Consider the following 17,542-nt stretch of genomic DNA (forward strand, 5'->3'; position numbering starts at 1 on the left):
GTTTAGCTAACATAAACAGGTTGTGAAGCAGAATCTGAAGTTTAGCTTGTGTCAAACAATTGTGCACAGCATCATTAGTTTTACCTGTGATTTTTCAGCCCGTTGATCCCATAAGAGAACAGTACGGTCAAGTGAACCAGAGAGAAAATTTTCTTTCTTAGAGCAAAATGAGATGCAGACAACCCTGGACAAAACACATATGTGCAAGGTGAGAGCATATATGCAAGTATTTGTGCATATGTATCCTCAAAACAAATGCAATTTAAAAACCTCTTATAATACCACCAAGAGTAATCATGGAAGAATATGATGCTTCTCCTCAGAGCCCACAATAGCAACCTTGTTAGCCCAAGATCTTGACCTTATTCAGTCTTGCTTCTCCTTAGAGCCTATATGCTTCAGTTCCAATAGTTGGAAGCGAGGGGAGGGGAAATGGTTGTGAGAGCCGAGAAAGGAAGTAGAAGAAGCGTGCTTCAGTTCTGAGTTGGGACAAATTAGATCTATACCATTAGAAAAATAGCATCGAAGATCCAATTTTAGAAAAAATGACATGGAAATAGAGATGGCAATGGGGCCCTGATTCCCCGATCTCCCACGGGGAATTCCTCGATTAGGGGATGGGGATGGGGAAGGTTCTCCCCCCGCAAGGATGTAAACGGGGAAAAATCCTCCCCCGATGGGTAAACGGGAACGGGGATGGGGAAACATTCCCCAACCCCGTTCCCCGTGGGGACCCATTAAACTTATATATGGTTATGTTTTCATGTAATATATAATGATAAAAATAAATAATTACATTGTTAAGAGATAACTCGTTATACAAATATGTTATTTTGATGGACCCATAATGAGTTCTAACATCTGACAATGTATATAAGAGACAATGTTTTGTATTAATAACAAAGAAAGTATGTCATAATTATAATTTAAGTGGGGACAGGGATCCCCGATGGGGATTTATCCCCGCGGGGAACGGGGATGGGGAAGAAATGCCCCCCGCAAGAGTTCGTGGGGATCCCCGCGGGGAATTTTTTTGTCGCGGGGACGGGTACAGGGAGCCAAAACCCGACGGGGATTTCCCCGTTGCCATCCCTACATGGAAATGTCACCCGGATACAGATTTCTACCATATGTTAAATGGAACTGGCTGATCACAAAAAAAAACACTATAAAAATAGGGTTCATACTCAAGAAACGATAGCTCAGATTTCTACCAGATGTTAAATGGTACTGACTCCTGACTGATCATGAAACAGCGTTATACAAATATATAGGGTTCATGCTCAAGAAACGATAGCTCAAGGAAAAAAGAGAAGGGGTGGAAGAGGCGTGCACCATCGATCAAAGGCTCAAAGAGCTACGCTCATGTCTTCATCTTTTGTTGCTTGAACTTCAGTGGCATTGCCTACAACGACAATAGTTGCAACACTAATGAGGTGCAGCAAAGTCATGAATTAACTCAGAATAATTTAAAATAGTCTAGAATCACAAGGCAATTATAACTTAATGCTACCTACCAGCACATAGTTTGCTACAGATTCACAGTATGTAGTATTGTAAGCCTGACTTGGTGACATTTCAGATAGGAGAAGCATAAAATTCCAAAAGGATTGGCACCTAAGTATCAGCATATTTAATGGAACATTATTTATCTCAACAATATAAAATCTTTAGTGCAACCAAAAGTTTATTGCAAGTAAGATCCCTGATCCTGCCGCCTTAGTGGCTGAAAGGTAAAGATTGTGTTCAACCAGTGTATGAATACCGCCACCAAGCACTTGAGAGATCTCCATCCTGAAACTCCCAACCTAAAATAGTGTCTGGCCTACCCAGTGATGATTAGGGTGGTGTCCACACAGATTTTAAGAATTTGAATACTATACATAATCCAGTGTAGATCACATTATCCACTTATAGTGAGATTGTCAAATTCTGGGACAAAATCTAATGCAAATTCAAGAGTCGTTTGGTTGATAATGAAATTCTAGAATGATATTCTAAAAAAGATGTATGAACCAAACGGGGCCTTAAACCACGACTCATTTGCTAGCAAAATACAAGACGTAGTATGCTAGAAAAAGATTGCAGAAATCAGGCTCATACGGACGGCAGCACAATCGTCTCTTCTCCTTCTGCACCACTGACAGCAGCCCAGTAAGGGAGCTGCAGATCAGCGGGAGCAGCGGGCAGCGGGTCCTGCTCCTGCGCCGGCGCCGACGTCGGCGTCGCCAACTCCCCCGTTTGCTCGTCATGCTCGGAGTCGGAGGGGAGGCGGCAGCGGCAGATGGGGCAGGAGTTGCGCAGCTCCAGCCACGGCACGATGCTGGGGGAGTGGTAGAGGTGGCGGCACGGGAGCCTTCTAGCGGCCGCCGCGAGGGGGAGGTCCTCCTTGCAGATGGCGCGGGTCTCGCCGGGCTCCGACACCTCCACCGTGGGCACGGCCTCGATGGACGCTGCCGGCGCCGAATCGATGCTTCTCCTGCGCGGCGGATGGTGGAGCGCGCGAGCCGCAGCGCGCGGTCGGGGTCGGCGGGGCGCGCGCCCCAGCAGCGCAGCCACAGTGCGCCCCGCGCGATCTGCAGCGATGCCGCCGCGATGGGCAGGTCAAAGGCGGACCGCAGCCCCGCGCGCGACCGCCAGTCCGGGATCACGGGGCGCCAATGGTGGTGGGTGGGCAGAGCGATCTCGCGGGCGAGATTTCCGCGGGCGGGGGGCGAGGTCGGGGTGGCGGAGATTGCGGGCGTAGGCACGGCGGTGGAGATTGCGGGCGAGGCGGGGTGGGGGGAATTGGACGCGGAGGCAGAACATGGGTGTGGACGCCTGCACTACAAGCTTATAGAGTAGTAGAGACTAAATATTTATCTTTAAACCAAAGTCTATTATATAACTTATTTGGATTTTGAAATAAAAGAATACTATAAAATCATCAATCAATTATTAGCAAACAAAGACTCATGCTTCAATAATGAATGCATCAAATATTTGGTTATATTTTTAATTCACTCAATAGTTTAGTTATTTTTATGTCAGTATTCTCTTAATTCTGAAAATACTTATCCTCTCTGATAGGTTTAGTAGTTAATATTAAATTAATTCTTATCGTTGATTTTGAGGTGTTACAAAAACTGTAGTGACGTATGGATATCTTACTAGTGACTAATTAAAAATAGAACTTGCATCAAAGCACTCAAAGCACTTTGCTTTAAACACGTTGTCGACAACTTTACTTATTATGCACGAAGTGCTGATCGTTCACTTCACAAGAACATGTTTTGACGCTGGCGATGATGCATCATTCCGCACGGTACCGGCGTCATCCTCGGATCCACCTCCTTTCATTTTCGACAAAAATTCCCGTGCCTTCTCCCTTCTCCATGACATGCTGCGAAGGAATCAGACAACCGCCACGGTTCGTACCTTCTCAATCCGTCAATCCATTATTCCTGGTCTCCATCGGGCTCACCGTTTACGGAAAGTTGTTTGCCGTCTCCGCGCGGCGCGCGCCTTCTCGCCTCCACGAGTTGATCGCCGTGGTCTGAAGCCGGAGAAGTGGTGTCCTCCGTCCGCGTAACCACCAACGCCGTACGTGAGCACCAGCGACCGCCGGCCGGCTCCATGGCCAACGTCAGCACGACCCCCCGCGGGGTGCACGTACGTCCGGCTCCGGATGTGCGGTGTCGGCGGCGGTCATGCATCAGCACCAGGATTTGCGCCGCTATGGTCCCATCGGCATGGAGGAGGCGGCCGGCCGGCAGCGCGCCAGCGGCGCACGATCGAGAGCAATGCTTGCGGCCTGCGGCCTGCGGCCTGCACGACCGTGGACCGGACATGCTGCCGCACCGCCTGCGGGTGACGGCCTGACGGGCACCCCGACGCCGACGACGCGCACAGCGATGGCGGATCCGGCTGGCTGCGGCCTGTGGTGAACGGCGCATGCTGAGGTGGTTCCCGCGCGCGCGCTCGGCGATGCCCGCTCGCTCGGCTGCCCGTGGCGACGGTGACCGGCCCCCAGCAGCACCCGCGCGTCGGAGGCACAGCGGCGCCGCGCGCGTGTCCGCATCCTGCCTCTGCCTGCCGACGACGACGCTCACGGCTCACGTGCCCGCCCGCGCCCTGCCCCCCGCCAGCTCGTGTAGATTTTTTTTCCCCACACACGCGTGCAGGTGCAGCGTGCTGGTGCTGCCGTTTTCGCAACAGGGCGTAGCTGCAAGATGCGAGCATCGTGCAACCCTTGTTGTTCACGTCCGCCCCGGCCAGGGGCGTGCCGGTGCCGCGGCGGGGAAGCAAGTGCGGTGGGGTGCCAAGCCCAAGCGTGTGATAAAAGCTCGCGCGGATGTGGAGGCAAGAGGCGAGGCGACCTTTTTCCTCTTGTCGTCTGGTCTCCATGGCGGGTCGGACGCGCGCCTTTCTCCCGCTCCCGCCATATTTATTTCTCTTGGCGCGCCCACCCTCCGTTTGACTTTTCTCTTTTTCTTTTTTTGTGCGCATGTGATGAGATCTCACCGGTTCCACGAGGGAGTTGCGGGATGATTTTTTTTTAAAAAAAAAATAGTAACTGATAGCCAATCTAAAATCGGCCAGCATCCCAGTTTAAGCTATTAATTAAAGGGCCAGCAAAAGCCTTTTCACGAGTCTTGTCACATGACCGTAGATGTCTACGGGGCGCACTAACGGGAACAGGAATGTATCCAAGCGTAGCGTTGCGTTGCGTTGCTTTGCGTCGCAAGGACAAGGAGGACGGGCGATCATGACACGGCAAGGACAAGAACACGTGCCTGCTCAATGCTACCGCTGGGCCGTAGCCCATAGGCCTCCCTCACAGTCACAGCCCATCCACAAAAAAAGCAGTCGTGCTCCCACACTCGAGGCCTACCCATTTTCTTTATTTAATAGGCACTTCATCAAAAACTGACCCGGTTGCGCTGCTGAGGGATCCAGTGAGGCTGCAATCAATCAGAAACACATGGTAGTAGTAGTAGTCGTACGCGGTATGCCACACCTGATAAACTGTCGACGCCACACAGATCCACTATTGTCCTTCTGCCTCAAATTTGCTTTCCTTCGAAAGACAAGGCTAACACAGGGACACCGTTCAAGGTTCGAGCCAGACTCCCTTCAACATTTTGAGTTAGGCCCTGTTTGTTTCAAATTATAATCACTCTAGATTATATAATCCAGCGCAAATAATCCAACAGTTAAACAAACATCTAGATTATGGGTTCAGATTATATAATCTAAATCCTAGATTATGATAATCTCATAATCTCCTCAAAAGTAACTTATTTGAGATTATTTTGGGAAAAAACCCATTATCCATGGTTATGTAAATAGAAATTACAATATATGTCATCCTTTTTTCCTCACCCCAAATAAACAAATAAGAGTACTGCTGTTTTTATGAATAATTTAAATTTGTATGATCTATACTATCAAACAACTACATATAGATTATAATATATCTAGATTATAATCTATATTATATAATTTAGATTATATAATGTATAAGCTGAAACAAACAGGCCCTGCCCTTAGTCTCTCTGTATGTATAGGAGAGGACATCGTGTGATCATTAGTCCGTGCAAAAATTTATGACATCAACTTGCAAAATTTAGTTCTCTCTCATCTTTGAAGGAAACAAAATCGAACTATTCATCGTCCTCTTCCTCGTAATCCTCCTCCCTCCTCCCCATCATCATCATCGTCGTTGTCAAAAGTATAATTACCAGCTCTGATCCTACATTCCTACCATTTACACGGTTCCTTTTGCATCAGCATGTATAACTTCATGCCCATCATCGCCATCCACCTCTTCAGTATCAGGTTCCGGTTCCAGCTGAACTGCACCATTCTCTACCAGACCACGCTTCTTGCTATTCTTCTGGTGTCTCGGCAAGCGAAAGTAGGATATTTTTCGCTTTCTGGTCGGGTGGGTACCCACGAGCTTCCATTTCTTCGAACCAAATGACGGCGTCTCCGAAACCCGAGTTCCTGCCATGTGCGTCCATGCGATAGTAGTATAGATAGTCTGGTTGGGTTCGACACCCTGGGATCCGCATTCTCTCTTACACACGCATAACTTTCTCGACGCTATCTATCTTTGAATAGCCTTTCGTCAGAGTACCATAAACCACAGCGTTAGGCTTCAGACCGTCCTCTTTAATCCTACGGAAGAATTTCTCGGCTCCATTCATGTCATGAAGCATTTACGTAGGCTAAGACCATGGTTGTATAAAGAGCAAAGATCAGGCTCAACCCTGCAGGGGCAAAATGGTGTGACAAGGTGAGAAACCAACACTTCAATTTATTTCTACAAGTTAGGTAGTGCGACATGAGTTATACCTGTGCCTTCTCATCGCCTTGAAAACTGTGTTAGCCTCCTCTACCAATATCCAGGTATTCCAAATGCGTCCGGCAAAATGTTATATGATTTGCGTGTCGGCCTGCAAAATAACATACTTCAGGATAATACTCACAGGAACATTTCAATCTCAAGCAGCTATTCTTCGCTGAAATTTTGTTTCAGATTCACGCATAATTTTTCAGCTTATCCATGGAATGGAATGGAATGGATTACTTGAAATCATGAAAGAAGGCCTCCAATTTGACTTCCACAACTCAAAATAAACATTATCAAGCCTAACAATCATACATGTTCAGATGTCAACTCTTTAGTATGCTTAAGAATTGCATGTATTCAACTAAATAGAACATTTTTTTCCAGAAAACTAGTGGTAAACATTTGAGTAGGTCCAGTCCAACATTTTTTGTTCTATACTTCTAATCTAATTCCAAACTCTGAAGTCCCTCAAGTTCTTCACTAATGGGGCTACAAGTCCTTAATGAGGATTGGGGAAGATCTAAAAATACTTAACTAAACTACGAAACCATTTCTGCATTTTCCCTGTAGTGCAGCATGATGATCAAGCCTTGAGCTGTATTAAGACATAAGAATAGTGGCAGAGAAAGACCTGACTCCAGCATCAAGCATCTCTTCAAAAACCGCCAATGCTTCTTCTTCCCTTCTGGCTTTCCCATAAGCTTTGATTAGCAGGGAATAGCTCACAACATCTGGTTTCAGCCTAGTTCTTTCCATCTAAAAGTTGTAGCATTGATTAGGGAAAAGAATACTGATATCTTCGTTCTGTATCATAACTATTTCACAACTAAATACTGATAATCTGATTGTGCAATTAAGCGGAAAAGTACCTGATCATAAATACTTGAAACTTCCTTATAGTCTGTCTCAAATGACATCAAACTATTAAAAGTGACTGTAGATAGCGGAATTCCTCTCCGACATCTGTGTGAATAGCTTACGAGCCTGGCCATAGTCACCAGCTTTCTTGTACATATAAATCATCATATGAAACATCTTCTGATCTGGCTTAAAAGAAGTTCTTTTTTCATTAAGAAGGTCTTCAAATATAGCTTCAGCTTCCTTATACTTGTCACCCTGCCACCAATTACAAATAAATTTTTACGTCCAAAAGTATGAGTTCAGGGAAACGAAAATCATCATAACTAGCTCCGAAGGGATTAATTATAGGGGAAATTGCAAATACTCTAGTAAAAGTCACCAGTGGTTGCAAATATCCCACTAAAAGTTAAATAGTTACATTTAACAATCCACATCTCTTCTCTTGTTCAGATCCACACCAGGAAGTATTTGATGGAAGAGAATGTAGCTGTGGCTTGCTAAACAGTTGAACCCTGTTCAGAGTTGATTCCTTGAGTTGGTGGTAGGGTTAGGGCATCCGATGGTGGTATGTAAGCTAAATTATAAGGCAATTCCTGGTAATTTCATTTTATTAAAGTGCAATATTGGTTTTGGTTTCAATTCGAGTATGCTGTGGAAGCTAACTTTAGTTTAAATTTCGATCTTGGAGCCTATATGCCCTGTCCAAGGTGTGGGATTGCAATAGGAGAAATGTGGGGTGGTAAACAGAACCTCACAATGACTGTTCTATAATAACTAGGAGAGTGCCCGTGCGTTGCAACGGGAACGTATAAAACCACGATAAACTATGTACAAATGTGTGTTATACTTTTATAGATCAGTGCCCGTGCGTTGCAACAGAGACATATAATATCTCGATAACTTATATATGCACATGTGTTATATATACAAAATGTGTCTTATATTGTTATAGTAAGATGCCCGTCCTAACGATACTACAAACCTATAAGCCTGCCTATGATGGAGCCTCATTGCATTCATAATTCAATCCATCTGAAGCAAGGGCAAGTGATTCTCGACGATTCAACTCAGTGTATTTCAGAAAAGAAGCAGCACGCCAACACTGAAACAAATAATAAAGAAATTTATCATATTTCGTAAATTCAATGTAAAAGCAAACAAAGTAACACCGGTTGGTGCCTAGCTTACCAAGGCTATGTTGAACGCATGCAGTATGCTCCGTGGCTCCCGCACAACTAAATGATTATTTCTGGCTTGTTTTTTAAATAACATGCACCATACAACTCCAATGCCATCTCTATGACTCTACAGCCATAGCAGTAGCCATCACGAGATCAAACCACCCACCCGCCCAGTTGCATATGCGATCGTCGTTATGAAGAGCAGGGTTTCCGCAATATAGCAAGTAATTAGTTCTGACGTAACACCCACTTGTCCAAACCACAGCAATTGTGATAGCTCAAGCACAAGGAGAGACTTGCTGGCAAAGAAAAAAAATTATGAAACTATCCTGCGGCCACAACCGTTCAAGAGTCGCAGCAAGCTGATTTCTGCGCCTCTGCTGCATCAGCTTCCCCTTCAGCCTTGATCTTGATAGTTCGATCCTGCAAACAGGTAAGCTAAGGAACTGTGGAAGAGAAAGCAGACGTGCCAAAGGTTCAACACGCTATGCAAAGGACCGCACCTCAGGCTTGGAATCAGTCTCTGAAAGTCTCTGTTTGATATCCCTTGCTATAGAAAAGAAAACCTGCTCGACGTTCAGGTTTGTCTTTGCACTCTGCAGCAAATGATAAAAACAAATTATGCATCACAGACTTATGCAAATGTAAGCGCATGATGCCTAGGAAAAAGCCACATCATATAACAGTTATGGTGCAAGAAAGGAATACTGTAGGTAATATAGTTGGCAATGTAGTAGTGAAACAACTAAATTAAAATAACAAAATTTATGTATGGCTAGGATCACAAATGGATTATGAAATATTTTCTTATAACAATATAAGACACATTTTGTATATAAGTTATCATGGTATTATATGTTCCCGTTGCAACGCACGGGTACTAACCTAGTTTCAAAATAAAATTGATAGGGCGAAGACTGCTCTATTCCTAGAGCTTGAATTTCAACACAGAAGTCGGCAGAGATTGCGAAGGCATCACCATGCCGTAAATTCGAAGGAACAAACGCACTTGGAAAGAGGATGTGAAAATGCGAACTCAACCTTGAAGTCAGCACACATCACAAAGACGAACTGGGAGGCAACAAAAAAAATTAAGTATACGATTTCGGAAACAGAAAGCAAAAACGAACGACCTTCTGGCGCTGCAACTCAAGAGTGAGAACTGAGAACAAAAGTTCTTCAGATATACCATCACAGGTTCATCAATACGACTTCGAGGTGGTAGGTAGTCTAGGGGACCAACTGAGTCACTCAGACAAACCAATAGAAAACTATACAAAATTACGGCCCTGGCATCACACGTTCTTATTGTCTTTATTATTGTCAAAGTTGCATTAGGGGCAACACCATCACAGCCCCGAAAACTGAAAACATGACCAGCACCATCCAGAAGGGCACCGCCTTCTTCTGGTTCTTGTCACGGCGCGCCTCCGCCAGTGGTTGTGCCCTATTGGCCACGGTCGGGGCTTGCTGGGCAGCAGGGGATGGAGCAGGTGCAGGATTCTCCTGAGGCACCGGCTCTGCAGCAGTGTTCTCCAATTGTAGCTGTTGATTGTACTTCTCAACATACTCTGGGAAAAGTTTCCTGAAGTGCGGACAGTTTTTGCTGCAAGACAAACACTTGAACTATTGAGCCACACAGACTTGCCACAATGAACAAGTGGGGTATTTAGAACATGACTTCAAGCAGATGAAGTGATGATAGTAACTTAACAACTTTACATAGGAACTCCAATCAATGTTTGCACTTAAAAACGGAGCACACCGACCAAAAATTCAGTTGTTTCTTTCATGTAAAGGTATAAACACTACACTACTTGTTCAGAAGCTAATGACCATTATGTTCCTGTGGGGGTAGTTTCTAACAGTTCTACAAAAAGAAAATGGTCAGAATGAAATAGCCTGCAGAGAAATGCATCTACCTCTCACAATTGTAGGCAAGGGAAGCTTTTGCTAAACGCCTCTTTTCTGCATCTGATGTCTTGATGCTTCCAGTTGTCAGTGCATCGTCCATCTGCAAGTATGAGAATTATCAACATTGAGAAAACACCTTAAAACAAGGAAGTTCTGGCAAGGGAAATGCCAAGAATTGCTTGCTGTAATGTTGAGCAACTAAGCCTGGAGCAACAACTGATCTTCCAAATTTTATATGCGTGCTAGAAATTATGACTAAACCTAGACATTCTTTTTTGGAAAGGTTAACTCATAGTGAGGTACTGAGGTGCAAGGAACAACTTACCATGAAGGACAGAAGCCCAGTGAGAATGCTGCAGCATAAAGTTTTACATGTCAGACCAACAAAGGAAAGAAAATGCAAACAATTTGAACTGAAGCATATTGACTGCTAGATAGTGAAGGATGAAGGATCCATAGAACAGCACAGTTAAAGTACTAACAATGAGACTATCATTTCAGTTCTCTCATCTCATGGCAACAGAAGTTGAAATGGTTGAGAGCATTGATTTGCCTAGCAGTAAATTAAGAATTTGTACATTGTACAGTAGCTGAATAATTAAAGGTATGCTGTGTCTTCCAAAAAAAACATTACTGTTCATGTAATTTCAGAAACATACATGGTACATAGATGACAAGTGAGAGAAGTTGTAAATAAGTACTTCAGATCAGAAACATACCTCAAGATATGTGTGGACGCTTGGTTTGAAAGAAGTCGTAGAACTGAAGCATCAATTGTAATAGTAGTAGTACTTCCTCATCAATCTGTTAAAAATGATATTACATGGTACACAATATAGGTTCCTTGATCTTATTTACTGTAAGAATATCAGTGCAGAAATGCATCATAATGTTGTCTTCAATACATCAAGTCACAAATTTATCATTAATACATGACAATGGTTACATATGCACTAAGATTATGTGTTTCAGTTCATTCACAAAATAGCTGTAGCACAAGAAATAAACCTCATGTGATACATTAGACAAGGAACCTCCATTCATCAAATGTAGTATCCATATGGCTGCCATATTGACAAGGTTTAACTGGCGCACATGCTCAAATAACAATAACATCCTACCAAAGAGGGGTGTTGTATGGACATCTCCATATCACCAAATATGGGGATGAGAAAAGGGAAAGATATGGTTGTTTGCTTCAAATCTGTTCATAAAACAGATTAGAAGACATCAATATGTGCAGTTCTTTCCAATCAACAGTTTCTTTTTTCCCTTTATGTAGTGAAGGTCTCTTCAAAAACACCCATACTTAAAACAAAACTGAAAATAAGCTTACTCAAAGAGATTATCAGTTATTGATTGCATTACATCGAGCTACACATACAGGATGATACTCAATGTAGTGTGGTTGTGCCTAACTGAAACTCCCTAGTGCAGAGCTAGCGCTTTTTTTTCTTACTCAAAGAGAATATCAGTTATTGATTTGCAGAAACTATCGATTATTTTTAAAACTATCGAAGACTATTTTGTCGATTATTTTTAAAACAATGTAGTCTGGTTTACCTGTTATGTTTCAAACTCATGTTGGCTAGCCCAGTTGACATGGACATCACCTGAAGCAAATATAGATGAGAAAGGAGTGGATTTCGAGGGGGGGCAACTGGTCACACTATCACTATACCATGGCTCCATGCTATGACGTACACATGACCAAGTCAGAGAAGCATAATTTAACATAAAAATGGCAATAATGTCCAAATCCTGACCGTATAATCTGATAACACTTACCAGGTACAGTAAGGCTGTTGAGGAGACTAAGACAAGATCCCAGCATCTAGTGCAGCTACCAAGCCAATACCATACCCTGTTAGAGCATACCACACATGATCCCACCGTTTTGGGGGAGACATAGCTGGTGGAAAATTCACATCCTTGAACTTCCTGTTATCAAAAAAGAGTACCAGAGCTAGAAGCATCCCTGGAATGGCATGAAGGAAGAAAAAGATCTAGGTGATTAAATTCAAGTCATCAGTGGTATGAATGGATTATACGCAAAAGCAAGAGCAAAGTTGAAAAATTATAGACTACACAGAAAAAAGACTCAAATCACTCTGATGCAGTCATGCTGCTTTTGGAAATAAAAAAATCCCATATTACAGATGAGCGCTAGAACTTGTCAGATTTGAATAATCTGTTTAGAGGATTTGAGGAACCGTACCCGGTTGTTCTTGTTTGAAGATGCTCCACCTGAGTAACACAACGAAAGGGTAAGAACTGCATTGTCCCTTTATACTGAATAGACAAGGTGATGCACTCTGGACATGTTCAGAGTCAGAAACATAGAGGCATTTTAGCATAAGTGTCTACAAGAACAGAATATCTCATTGTTTTAGCAGATCATAATGAGGGAAACAAAGACACAAACAACCAAACATTTTACAAGTCCTATATGAAATTCTCCTAGTAGATCCAATAAAAGTAAATTGTATCACCTAGAATGTAAAATTCCAGTCCAGTTTACTCTTTTACAGTCTAGACCTGTGGATCCATGTCGAGGAAAGGTAGGTGATGGATGAGAGCCTCCCATCAGCGTCCGTCGGAGCCGTCGTGGTGCGAGTGGGACCGGCGGGACCTCTTGGGCTCACACAAGGATTATCTCAAATGAGGTGTTCAAATGGACATCCTAAACGTGACACTTTTTTTGGATTTATGATTTTTTTCTTTGGACAAGTTAATAGTTGTGCTGGTTTGCTATACTTTATTTAGAAAAAACAGTCCTTTCCCTTGTTATTCGACTGAGATATCACATGCATTTCATTAATATCTTCATGATGTACTAATTGTTCTTCTCATTAATTCATAGATAGCACGAGATAAAAAGAAAAAAGAAAAGATAGCACCTTTTTTCTCCTTCCTCAGTTCTGTGATAATATTTTAGATAATGATACTGATATCTCTGTACATCACAATTAAAGGTGGCTCTACCTGAGAATTTGAATTTGAAAGGTAACTTCAGCAATGAACATAGATTGAGCATGCAAATAATCCACTTCCAGCAAAGAAAAAAGATAAGGCGTAATTGGGACTCTATGCGTAAGTTGCTACTCGTATCACACAAGGAATAACAAGACATTCCTGTAGTATGTGGATAGTCGACTTCCAATGGCAAAAAGATAAGGCACAAGAAAATCTATATGCATATTTGCAATAGGAAAAAGTATCCCACAAGGATGAAGATATTTTGTAAATTTAATAGAAAAAGGGGTAAAAGAGCATCTCTATAAACATGTAATATCTCTGTAAATAGTAGCAAATCAGCATTGTGCAAAAGTATTGCCTAATTCGAGTTGAAGTTCCATAAATCAAGCTGAAGTTCCATAACCACGAATAGTAGCAAATCAGCATTGTGCAAAGTAGAACAGACGAGCTCAAATTAATGATGCTTGAAAAAAAACAACACCTAAATATACTCTATCTCTCTAAATGATTAACAGGGTATCTAAAGAAAACTATGCATTTCAAGTTGTAGCAATAAAAAGATGCACTATATAGCTACAATATTTAGACAAATGAGAACCTACACATCATGTTATTGCGATCTTTTCATAGAAACCAACAAACCAAGAGCATCATGTTATGTATCCTTGTGAACTTATTTTAGTATCTTTCAGTAGCTGTTGTCAACTAATTTAGACTTGTGAACTGATACTGGTAATATAAAATTCTAGGTCACCCTGATACTAAAAAATCCCAGGTCACCCTGATACTAAAAATCACCCAGATACTTATGGTAAAATCACCCAGATACTTATGGAAGAGTTGGAATGCTTACTGCCGAATCTATTCCCAGGTCACGACATCTTCAATTTCTGTGGTCGCATCATATGTGAATCAGAAGTGGCTTTAGAGTTTCTTAGCTGCCACCATCTTCATTTTTCTTAGCCGCCACCTACCTGATCTAACACCAGCGATTAATAAATTAGAAAGTTAAAAACAATTGAGAGGAAATTCAATATGAACTGGATGCTGTCGCGCCGATGGAGGAAGGGGTACTGGAGCCGCATTGATGGAGGATGGGGTGTTGGGAAGTCGGTCGAAGATGCCTCATCGTCGCAGATGAGCTGGCCGATGTCGCGCCGATGGAGGAAAGGGTGTTGGGGAAGTCCTTCGACTCTAGATCGAGACCACACATCTCACCATGGGTTCGCAGGAGGCGCGATGGCGTTGAGCGCCCGTTGCTGTCCGCCACTGCCGCATCGGGATCTTGTGTCCATTTGCTATGAGAACACTAACTGTCCGCTCTCTAAAAAGCATAAAATATAAGGTTCAATAACAGAAAAAGGTCCAAGCTCCTACTAAAGTACAAACAAAGTGCAAGATAAAGGGATGGGAAAGAAATAGAGGTAGCTTCCTTTACATAAAACTCTAGCTAAGCATGGACATCCCTGTTTCAAATTGCTTTAATGTGTGCGAGCATACCTTCCCAAAGACGCAACCCAGTGGAGTGTAGTCCATCCATGAGCATCCCGGAAGTTCACATTGACACCAGCAATTATTATCGGTCTTATAGCCCAATCATAACCCAGTGCTGCTACTAAATGAATCACACCCTGTCCTTCCTTGCACAGAACATTGGGACCCTTTCCATCATCGTTTACTTTGCAGATGAGCCATTGATGCAGCTTCTCTTTCACCAGTTTCTTTAAACTTTGGACCCTAGCAGTGGAAACTACTTCCTTGACAGAAGATTCTTGATTTGACCATTTCCCATCAAGCATTAAGGAATTTATAGCAAGCATTTGATGGTCATCTGGCCCCAAAGTGAGTAGCTTCTCAAGACGAATGTGTAGATGCATTTCATTTACACCATTGGCTTGGGAACGAGAAGTCTCCATGTAATGAGCTTCAGAATCACGATACTCAAATTCTCGCACTTCACTACAAGCCACCATGTTTGAACAGGTCACATAAAATGGAACTCTTCCTGATTGGTGTGCTGGTGCATAGCAGCGTAGCGTGCCATCGGTCAAAACCTCAGCTGGTACTTCAACATCCCCAAACATACATGACCACCTGTGACTTTCCACATGTTCTTTATTCACCAAGAATGTACCAGTAACTGAAACCTGCATCATTAGAATAATTAGCTAGAAAGAGACATGAGTACTACAAACTGCTAACTAACAAACAAGAATTATCAAACTATGGTCTATGGAGGTGAAAAACATAAATACTGTAAGAATTATCAAACTGAAACCTGCCGGAACACCCTGAGGACGGCACCGGGGTCGTCCGCCGCGACGTTCGCCTTCATTAGCGCGTTGTAGAGGTGCGCGTCGGCGCGGACGTCGTGGTCCCTGAGAACCGGGAGGACGCGAGAGATCTCACGCGGCTCGCCACCGCCTACCGGTGTGCGATCGACACGAATCGTCTGTCGATCTCATCGGCCTTTCGCCTTCTGGGAAACAGAGTCGTCGCTCCATCGGTGCCGCTCGAGCCAATCGCGAACGGGGAGGATGCTGACGCGGAGCGTCGTTTATCTTGTGAATGAGGCAGGTGCACTCAGCCCTATCTGGAAAGCAAACATAACCAAACATAAGTGGAACGCGAAGAAAATACATGACATACTGGAACGAACTGAGGCTAGCTAGTTGTTGCTTACCGACGAATCGGGATGTGCCTCCAGCAGCAAACACCATTATAACAGATGATCTGGCATGTATCAGGGTAGAAGGGAAGAAAATAATTGGACTATAGCAATTTGTGAAAATCCCATCCTCAATATCCTAATACGCAATCCCTAGATCACTGCACAATCCTAGATAAAAGGTCGAGATAATTCAGTTCAAAAACAAAACAAAACATACTAAGCAGTGATCATACCATCCATTAGACTCTAAGCACCAGAGAATGAATACCCAAGCAATAAGAATGTACAACAGGTCATCGTCATTGTATACATGTATGGGAGTGTAACTGTGTTAACTTGAACTTAACAGATGTGCTTATTAGAGGATGATTAGATACAAAATATCTAGACCGATGAAGGTTACAGAACTAACACAACACTTTAAGAAATTTTGATAGCCAGTGGTTTAGACAACAAAACAGTAGCAATCTTTGCAAAGGCTGACAGAGTAGGCAACAAGTGATTATGATATAGGAGTAGGCATATTCGTAATTTTTCTAGATAATACAGTGATCAAATAATAAAATACAGTGATCAAATAATCATAATAAGGTGAACAAATAATGTAGTGTACCTGGTGAAACTAAAACCTGCTCAAAGGAGACATAATACAAGTCTCAAAATACCAATCGATTCATCAACATCAGCATAACCACTTGCATATTAGGAGTACTTACCAGCGTTAGGTGTTCTACGAGACCTGGACGTATTCTTGTGTCTAGAAAATAAAACAATCAGTTTGCTGGCATACATACACAATAGAATAGGCGAGCAGAACAGGGTGCCGAAAATTCACCAGCAAGGGCGCCACTTCGCTGATGTGTTGGATCTTAAATCTCCCCTGTTTTACATGTGGTGATGCTAGGAAAGGAAATCCACTGCACAAACTCAACGGTTGGAGCAACGATTAGCAAGCAGCGACAAACATAGGAAAAATGATTCATCAGAAGGAGAAGGCCAAGGGGGGAGGGAAGAGGCCGAGGAGATGGTATGGGAAGCTGGAGGTGTACCTAGGATAGATCATTCATGGCTCCACCTCCTGGCCATCTCTAATCTTGGTTTGCTATTTATAACTCAAACAACCTTTATACTTCCCTAGTAACATCAAGGAGCGAGATGCGAGTGTGCGTGGTTGGTCCTGTTGCTGGGACCGCCTCGACCGCATGGGCGAAGAACTACCCATTGGCGTTGTGACTGCGGATGTGGAAGAGGGAGGGGAGGTCCTAGGGCTCGAGATGGTAGAGGTCGATCTCGGCGATGGCGTCGACGCGGAGGCGACAGCCGAGAATGCGGTGACGGAGATAGGAGGAGACGAGCTCCTCGTCGTTGAAGGCCAAGGCGTGGGGCACCTCTCCCGCGGCGGCGGCTGCGCATGTGGGGCTCGAGGCGGTAGAGGTCGATCTCGGCGATGGCGTTGACGCGGAGGCGGCGCCCGAGAACGCCACGACGGAGGGAGGAGGAGGCGACTCCTCATCGCGGAAGGCCTAGGGTTTCGGGGGATGCATCGCGAGCGGGGCAGGGACACCGTGGCGTGCGTCCAGGGGGAGTGGGGCGAGGAGG

General features: G+C 43.8%; 1 non-coding gene and 1 pseudogene across 10 annotated transcripts; both read right to left on the bottom strand.

The window, feature by feature from the left end:
* Positions 1 to 9,598: 9,598 nt before the first annotated feature.
* On the bottom strand, positions 9,599 to 11,089 carry LOC103655189 (ubiquitin-conjugating enzyme E2 pseudogene; annotated as a pseudogene). Its single transcript, NR_163444.1, has 4 exons — positions 11,013 to 11,089; positions 10,619 to 10,646; positions 10,302 to 10,393; positions 9,599 to 9,985 (listed from the first exon to the last, which is right to left on the bottom strand). The product of NR_163444.1 is annotated as a ubiquitin-conjugating enzyme E2 pseudogene (transcript).
* Positions 11,090 to 11,103: 14 nt separating this feature from the next.
* On the bottom strand, positions 11,104 to 17,076 carry LOC103653004 (uncharacterized). Of its 9 annotated transcripts, none has more exons than XR_002750526.2 (10): positions 16,779 to 17,076; positions 16,660 to 16,700; positions 15,956 to 16,111; positions 15,551 to 15,865; positions 14,773 to 15,419; positions 14,126 to 14,596; positions 12,512 to 12,540; positions 12,082 to 12,271; positions 11,857 to 11,906; positions 11,136 to 11,150 (listed from the first exon to the last, which is right to left on the bottom strand). It is a non-coding gene; the product is annotated as an uncharacterized protein (transcript). The 9 variants fall into 9 exon arrangements; XR_002750524.2 differs by lacking the exon at positions 11,136 to 11,150 and adding an exon at positions 11,483 to 11,497; XR_002750525.2 differs by lacking the exon at positions 11,857 to 11,906 and having other exon boundaries at positions 11,104 to 11,497.
* Positions 17,077 to 17,542: the final 466 nt, after the last annotated feature.

Source organism: Zea mays, chromosome 4, assembly GCF_902167145.1.
Source record: "Zea mays cultivar B73 chromosome 4, Zm-B73-REFERENCE-NAM-5.0, whole genome shotgun sequence".
Classification (NCBI taxonomy): Eukaryota; Viridiplantae; Streptophyta; class Magnoliopsida; order Poales; family Poaceae; genus Zea; species Zea mays.